This window comes from Chrysemys picta, chromosome 6 (assembly GCF_011386835.1).
Source record: "Chrysemys picta bellii isolate R12L10 chromosome 6, ASM1138683v2, whole genome shotgun sequence".
Lineage (NCBI taxonomy): Eukaryota > Metazoa > Chordata > Testudines > Emydidae > Chrysemys > Chrysemys picta.
The window spans coordinates 1407608-1416175 of record NC_088796.1 but is presented as its reverse complement, the minus strand read 5'-3'; the positions used below and the strand labels follow the sequence as shown (position 1 = coordinate 1416175).

Below are 8568 nucleotides of genomic sequence, written 5' to 3'. Positions count from 1 at the left end.
CACAGGGATTACAAAAGGGTAAATGATGGCTGCTCTATACCATGTCCAGACGCTGCTGCCGAGACCAGGATTCAATGAATGACTCACCGGACCACGATCACCGCTGGAACAGGACAGGACTACCATACCGGAGAATCAGGGTGAGGAATCAGGTAAGAGGCCTAACTAATTTCCCACCCTAACCCCTTTTGCGAGGTCCTGTCTGTGAGTAAGATCCCTAGCCACTGGAGGTGGAAACCCCATGGATGGAGGTATGCTTCCCTTCAAACAATAAACCAGATCCTTTCCCACACAACTAGAGTTGAGCTGTTATCTAGGCAGATAACTGGTGTCAGATCTCTTTCCAAGCCACAGCTCTGGAAAGAACCTCCTCTCAGCATGGATTCACCAAGGGCAAGTCATGCCTGACTAACCTAATTGCCTTCTATGAGGAGATAACTGGGTCTGTGGATGAGGGGAAAGCAGTGGATGTGTATTCCTTGACTTTAGCAAAGCTTTTGATACAGTCTCCCACAGTATTCTTGCCGCCAAGTTAAAGAAGTATGGATGGGATGAATGGACTATAAGGTGGATAGAAAGCTGGCTGGATCGTCAGACTCAACGAGTAGTGATCAACAGCTCCATGTCTAGTTGGCAGCCGGTTTCAAGCGGAGTGTCCCAAGGGTCGGTTCTGGGGCTGATTTTGTTCAATATCTTCATTAATGCTCTGGAGGATGGCGTGGACTGCACCCTCAGCAAGTTTGCAGATGACACTAAACTGGGAGGAGTGGTAGATACTCTGGGGTAAACAAGGATGGAGTTCTGAAGTCACATGTCACAGACTCCATTTTGTATTTCTTATTTCAATTATACCAACATAATCCCCTCCTTGGTAACTGTGCACAGTGTTAACAGCACAGTTACCATATATAATGTATTGTACTTTGAACACGCGAAGTGCAAACATGTTACAACTAAAATAAGAACCATAATAGCAGCCACATATTAACAGGTCATACTATAGAATTTAAATCAGATAATGTAAACATTGTATTACTTGATCTCTTTTTTGATTTCTTGAGCCTAAATACACACACAGATAAAATAACCACATATATAATAATTACTGGTTGGATAATCAAAACCACCCCAATGGAAGGAAGCATTATAACTCATGCAGCTTGCATATCCCCTGTACTGGAGCTAAATATATCTTCCCATCAGTGCATAGGAGTTGTTTCGTCCTTGATTTTCTTTAACACCCGCTTTATATTAGCAACTGCATGATGAACCATGATTAGAGTTTTTAAACCCTCTGTTTGTAAATTATTAATATAATAGGTTAGTTGCTTATGGTGGAGAAGCCTTTTAATAGCCTCCAAGTCTGCTCCAATATGTATTGGCTCAATGTAATCATATATTTTATACTCTGCATGTATGTCTTCTGTTTCTATATCATGTAGGATGACTTCAATATCACATCCTAATATGCTGTAAATTTGACACAGAAAGGAGACTCAAGGAGCTTGGCTTTTTTAGCCTAACCAAAAGAAGGCTGAGGGGAGATATGATTGTTCTCTATAAATATATCAGAGGAATAAATACCAGGGAGGGAGAGGAATTATTTAAGCTCAGTACCAATGTGGACATGAGAACAGATGGATATAAACTGGCCATCAGGAAGTTTAGACTTGAAATTAGATGAAGGTTTCTAACCATCAGAGGAGTGAAGTTCTGGAACAGCCTGCCAAGGGGAGCAGTGGGGGCAAAAGACATATCTGGCTTCAAGACTAAGCTTGATAAGTTTATGGAGGGGATGGTATGATGGGATAGCCTAATTTTGGCAATTAATTGATCTTTGACTATTAGCGGTAAATATGCCCAATGGCTTGTGATGGGATCTGTTACTACAGAGAATTCTTTCCTGGGTGTCTGGCTGGTGAGTCTTGCCCACATGCTCAGGGTTTAGCTGATCGCCATATTTGGGGTCAGGAAGGAATTTTCCTCCAGGGCAGATTGGCAGAAGCCCTGGGGGTTTTTCACCTTCCTCTGCAGCATGGGACATGGGTCACTTGCTGGAAGATTCTCTGCACCTTGAGGTCTTTAAACCATGATTTGAGGATGTCAATGGCTCAGACACAGGTTTGATACAGGAGTGGGTGGGTGAGATTCTGTGGCCTGCGTTGTGCAGGGGGTCAGACTAGATGATCATAATGGTCCCTTCTGACCTTAAAGTCTATGATTCTATGATTCTGTTCCTTGTATCCTCTCCTCGTGCTGAGTGCAAGGGATACCAACCCTCCCCCCCTCCCCACACCTTATAGGATGCTTGGGGGAGGAGGATTGAGAGCTGGGAGATGATGGCAGCAGGTTCAGCATAGGCTGCAGAGGGATTCCAGCGTCCAGCTGCCTTTCTTGAAGCTCAACCAGATGCCTCAACATGTCTAATTGCTCCTTCATAATCTGCAGCATCTCTTCCTGCGTGACATGCTCTTGTTCCCTGCATGCTCTCCTGTCCTCCCTGCCCATGTCCAGGTTCTCCATGCTCTGAGCTCCGTCTTTTCATTTTTGGAGGTGCACATTAACTCATTGAACATGTCTCCCGAGTCTTTTTTTTCCGCCTCCTAATCTGGGAAAGTCTCTGTCCTGGTGTGGAAGATGCAGCAACGGACAACTGCAAGGAATGCAAAGCACAAGGGTACCATCGACAGTGCATACGTTGTTTCTGGTGCAAGGCTGATTTTTTTTATTAAAAAAAAAACGCCCCTCAATGCACTTCCCTGCAAGCCCCAACGAAATCACAACTGCTGGCTACTGCAAGAGTCGGTTTGCTGCTCCAGCCATGGTGAGTAAGGCCATGAGGTATGGGTGAGAGGTCTTGTGCTGCTGCTTTTGTGACAGCATCCTTGAGAGCACAGTTTGGCACTTGAGAAATGCCCCTTTTCCCCTAGCAGCCTGGATGGTGCTTGAGGACAGTGTAAAACCCCCAAATAGCTTGTGGTTTACAAAAGCGACACCGGGTCGCACTACCTGGTGATCCCTTCCAACCACAGCCATGGCACATCAGGGAAAGCGTGGTTGTGTGGCCCAGATTTCACCAAAGGGGGGCGGAGGACTTGTTCAATTGTTTGCAGTTCAAGGGCTAGCATTGAAAACTCCCCCCGTTTCCCTAGGTCAGGGGTTCTCACGATTTTTTGTGTGGCCTCAGAGTGCGTCTACCAACGCTTGCTGGTGGCTGCTCAATTTTTCCTAAAATACCTAATTAACTTTAGGAAAAACAAATAAATATGCATCTGTATATGTCCAAATCCTAGTAATGTTCAGTTGTCTCTATTCTTTACTGGATGGAAACAGAGCAGAAACACAAATAAGGTGCTTTGTATGTTCTTGTCTTTGTTGTTGTTCTTTTGCTGTTTTGGCTGCAGTTTTAGACTTGCTAGCCAGTAAGTCTGCGTCTGTGAAACATGATATTTGTAGGTGTGTTAATAGCACTTTTCACAGCAGCAGACTGTAAGCTAACTGAGAGCAGGGCCGGCTCCAGCATTTCTGCCGCCCCAAGCAAAAAAAAAAAAAAAAAAAGCCGCGATCGGCGGTGGCAGTTCAGCGGCAGGTCCTTCGCTCCTAGAGGGAGCGAGGGACCTGCCACCCCCGAATTGCCACAGGTGCCGCCCCTCTCCCTTGGCCGCCCCAAGCACCTGCTTGTTAAGCTGGTGCCTGGAGCCGGCCCTGACTGAGAGGCAGTGAAAGGTGATATTAACAAATATACCAATATCACTTTTCACAGCAGACTCACTCAGCGCTGGCAAGCCAGGGAACTCATTAAGACTTGGATGGGGAGGTGGGTAGGGAGGCAGCAGGAGTGATGAGGGGGGTGGTGAACCTGGGGATGGAATCGTGCAGCCAAGGGATGGAGTCCATTGCTGAGTAGCCAAAGCCTGGAGTCCAAAGCCCCGCGGTCAGAGCCCGTGGCAGGAGCCCGCTGCCACACAGCCAGAGCCTGCCGCTCACCACACCAGGGCTGAAGCTAGAAGCCTGAGCCGCATTGCCCCGGGAAAGTGGGGAACTCACACCAGCTGTCTGCTCCTCCGATGTTTATGGCTCCAAAGGGGGTAAGGCCCAACCCCCTCCTGGCAGCCCCAGAGGAGGGGCCGCTGCTTTGCCCCTCCTCCCCCTAAATTACCACCCAAGAGGCTGTGACCGCAAGAAAAGCCCCTGGTGGCCGCATTTGAAAAACACGGCCCTAAGTGACCCTAGGCGATATCACTCTCCTGAGGGTAACAGAGGTGGCAAGGGAGGAGATGCTGCAGGCATCTGGGTACAGACCTGGTCCTTATGCAGCAATTCTGTGTGCTGCAATGATGCCAGCAGAGTTAATACTAGAGTGATGTGGGAAAGTGTCCTACCGTGGGGGAAGAAATAAGGCAGCTCTTCCTAGAAACCTTCTGCAACCTCCATAAACCTCCAGGGCGAGTCAGAGCTGGGCCAGGGGACATCAGCTCTGGGAAGGTTGAAGGTGATTGTAAGTCCCCTATGAGAGCACTGTGACATCAGCTCCTGAGTCACTGTTAACGGTAATAATCTTGCCAGGATGTCACGGAGTCACAGACCAGATGCTCTGGGACTGCTCTGTATGAATCCAGCCAGGACTCTGGGGCAGTGTCGCTCCCCTCAGGGCACACAATCCAGGGCAAAATTCCTCCTCAGCTGTGGCCTTCCTGGGTCTGACCTCGGAGCATTCAGCACCCCTGTTTTCACTGTTCACTTCCCACAGCGAGTCCACCTGGGTGGGGCTCCTGGGGCAGCCAGATGACCCTGCACCCCAACTCTGCAGTCAGACATGACTCAGCCAGCGTGTAAAATGGAAGGTTTATTAGTTGAGACCCTAAGGGAGCTCATCAGCACAGTCACAAGGTTCCCCGTGACCACAGCCAGAGCGTGCCTCCAGCTCCTGGATCACGTCAGCGTGCACGTACATGGTTCGTCATGCCAGACTCAGGATGCGGCCCCTCCAACTCTGGTTAGCCTCGGTATTATCCCAGTCCAGAGACAGGATGGACAAAGTCCTCACTGTGCCCAAATCAGTGATTGCTTCTCTGCGATGGTGGTCCTCCCCGGGGAACATGCTCCAAGGGGTCCCGTTCAGGGGCCAATCCCCGTCTGTGGAGTTGGTGTCCAATGCATCAGACCTGGGGTGGGGAGCCCATGTGGGAAACGTCCAGACCCAAGGTCTGTGGTCCGCGCAGGACCTTGCCCTTCATATAAACGTCAAGGAGCTCAGGGCGGTCTGTCTGGCATGTGTGGCCTTCCGCTCGCATCTGGAGGGCAGAGTGGTCAGGGTTCTCACGGACAACAGGGCCTCGATGTTCTACATCAACAGGCAAGGTGGGGCCTGTTCCTCAGCCCTCTGCCAGGAAGCCCTCAGGCTGTGGGACTTCTGCATAACCCATGATATTTACCTAGAAGCCCACCACTTACTGGGCACTCGGAATTCTTGGGTGGATCGCCTGAGCCGAGACTTCTCCTCTCAGCACGAGTGGTCACTGCACCCATTGGTGGTGCGCAGGATTTTCCAAACGTGGGGCTCCCCAAGTGGACCTGTTCGCAACACGGCAGAACTGCCGGTGTCCCTGCTTCTGCTCCGGGGGTGGGGGGGGGGGAGTTGGGCATGGGCACCATCTCTAACACTTTCCTTCTGTCCCGGTCGGGCCAATTTTTCTATGCCTTTCTCCCGATTCCGCTGATCGGCAAGGTCTTGGAAAAGATAAAAACGAACAGGGCCCGGGTCTTCCTGATTGCCCTGGCATGGCCCAGACAACATTGGTATGGGACTCTCACGAGCCTGGCAGTCACCCCGCCATGGCCGTTGCCATCCCGCCCGGACCTGCTCTCCCAGGACTAGAGCCACCTCCTCCACCCCAACCTACCGGCGCTCCAGCTCATGGTGTGGCCGTTCAATGGTTAGGCCAGGAGGAGAGGACGTGCTTGGAAGGGGTTCAGCGCGTCGCCCTGGAAAGCAGACGGCCCTCCACACGTCAGGCCTACCTGGCGAAATGGTCTTGGTTTTCCCGCTGGGCTGCTGATTGGGGCGTTTCACCTGTGGCTGTTCCGATTCAACTTATATTAGACTATCTCCTTCACCTTAGAGCCCAGAGCCTAGCACCCTTGTCCGTCAAGGTGCACTTGGCGGCCATATCGGCCTTCCACCCACCAGTGCAGGGCCACACAATGTTCTCCCATGCTATGACTGGCAATTCCTTAAGGGTTTGGATCACCTCCTCCCCTATGTTAGGCCCCCAGTCCCGCAGTGGGACCTGAACCTGGTGCTGGCAAGGTTAACTGGTCCTCCATTTGAACCACTAGCTACAGGCTCCTGGTCGCACCTCTCGTGGAAGGTGGCCTTCCTGGTGGCGATCACGTCCGTTAGACGGGTCTCGGAACTCCAGGCCCTGACCTCCAAAACCCCATACATGATGTTCCATAAGGATAAGGTCCAACTCCGACCACATCCTTTGTTCCTTCCTAAGGTGGTCTCTGCCTACCATATGGGTCAGGACATTTTCCTGCTGGTGCTCTGTCCCAAACCCCACGCATCCAGTGAGGAGCACCGCCTCCACATGCTGGATGTGAGACGGGCTCTGGCTTTTTACCCGGAACATACAAAACCATTCAGGAAGTCCTCAGCCAAACGCATGAGAGGCTGGCCGGTCTCCACTCAGCAGCTCTCCACCTGGATCACCTCATGTATCCGTACCTGCTACAACCTGGCGGGAATCCCCCTGCTGCCGATTGTAAGGGCGCACCCAACTAGGGCACAAGCCTCGACTGCCTTTCTGGCCCATGTCCCCATCCAGGACATTTGTAGGGCTGCCACATGGTCATCGGTTCACACGTTCACCTCGCACTATGCGATCGTCTCCCAGACCAAGGAGGACACCGGGTCCAGCAGGGATGTGCTCCATCCTGGGTGTCTGTGAACTCCTACCCACCTCCAACAGGTATAGCTTGGAATCACCTACTGTGGAATGCACATGAGCAATCACTCGAAGAAGAAAAGACAGTTACCTTTTCTGTAACTGGTGTTCTTCGAGATGTGTTGCTCCTGTCTATTCCACATCCCGCCCTCCTTCCACTCTGTTGGAGTTGTCTGGCAAGAAGGAACTGAGGGTGGGGGAAACATTTAGAGGAAAGGAAAGTGATCAGGAACAGTCAGCATGGATTCACGAAGGGGAAGTCGTGCCTGACTAACCTAATTGCCTTCTATGATGAGATAACTGGCTCTGTGGATGAGGGGAAAGCAGTGGATGTGTTATTTCTTGACTTTAGCAAAGCTTTTGATACTGTCTCCCACAGTATTCTTGCCACCAAGTTAAAGAAGTATGGGCTGGATGAATGGACTGTAAGGTGGATAGAAAGCTGGCTAGATCGTCGGGCTCAACGGGTAGTGATCAATGGCTCCATGTCTAGTTGGCAGCCGGTTTCAAGTGGAGTGCCCCAAGGGTCGGTCCTGGGGCCGGTTTTGTTTAATATCTTTATTAATGATCTGGAGGATGGTGTGGACTGCACTCTCAGCAAGTTTGCAGATGACACTAAACTAGGAGGCGTGGTAGATACACTAGAGGGTAGGGATCGGATACAGAGGGACCTAGACAAATTAGAGGATTGGGCAGAAAAAAACCTGATGAGGTTCAACAAGGACAAGTGCAGAGTCCTGCACTTAGGACGGAAGAATCCCATGCACTGCTACAGACTAGGGACCGAATGGCTAGGTAGCAGTTCTGCTGAAAAGGACCTAGGGGTCACAGTGGACGAGAAGCTGGATATGAGTCAACAGTGTGCTCTTGTTGCCAAGAAGGCTAACGGCATTTTGGGCTGTATAAGTAGGGGCATTGCCAGCAGATCGAGGAACGTGATCGAACGTGATCGTTCCCCTTTATTCGACATTGGTGAGGCCTCATCTGGAATACTGTGTCCAGTTTTGGGCCCCACACTACAAGAAGGATGTGGAAAAATTGGAAAGAGTCCAGCGGAGGGCAACAAAAATGATTAGGGGTCTGGAGCACATGACTTATGAGGAGAGGCTGAGAGAACTGGGATTGTTTAGTCTCCAGAAGAGAAGAATGAGGGGGGATTTGATAGCAGCCTTCAACTACCTGAAGGGGGGTTCCAAAGAGGATGGAGCTCGGCTGTTCTCAGTGGTGGCAGATGACAGAACAAGGAGCAATGGTCTCAAGTTGCGGTGGGGGAGGTCCAGGTTGGATATCAGGAAAAACTATTTCACTAGGAGGGTGGTGAAACACTGGAATGCGTTACCTAGGGAGGTGGTGGAGTCTCCTTCCTTGGAGGTTTTTAAGGCCCGGCTTGACAAAGCCCTGGCTGGGATGATTTAGCTGGGAATTGGTCCTGCTTTGAGCAGGGGGTTGGACTAGATGACCTCTTGAGGTCCCTTCCAACTCTGATATTCTATGATTCTATGATTCTATGAAGCGCACAGTGCCCCTTATACTGTGCCATAGAGGCACCACTCCAGAGGTTGCATGGGGTGCTCCCCTACGGGTACTGCTAGGGGAAAAACTTCCAGCACCGGTGCAC

General features: G+C 50.8%; 1 long non-coding RNA gene across 1 annotated transcript in view; it reads left to right on the top strand.

Moving 5' to 3' along the window:
- The window catches only part of LOC135984174 (uncharacterized), a 29295-nt gene that overhangs the window by 1153 nt on the left and 19574 nt on the right, over positions 1–8568 (top strand). The window contains exon 2 of the long non-coding RNA XR_010602070.1: positions 6–152. This is a non-coding gene — a long non-coding RNA (uncharacterized LOC135984174). The remainder of the gene's footprint in view (positions 1–5; positions 153–8568) is intronic.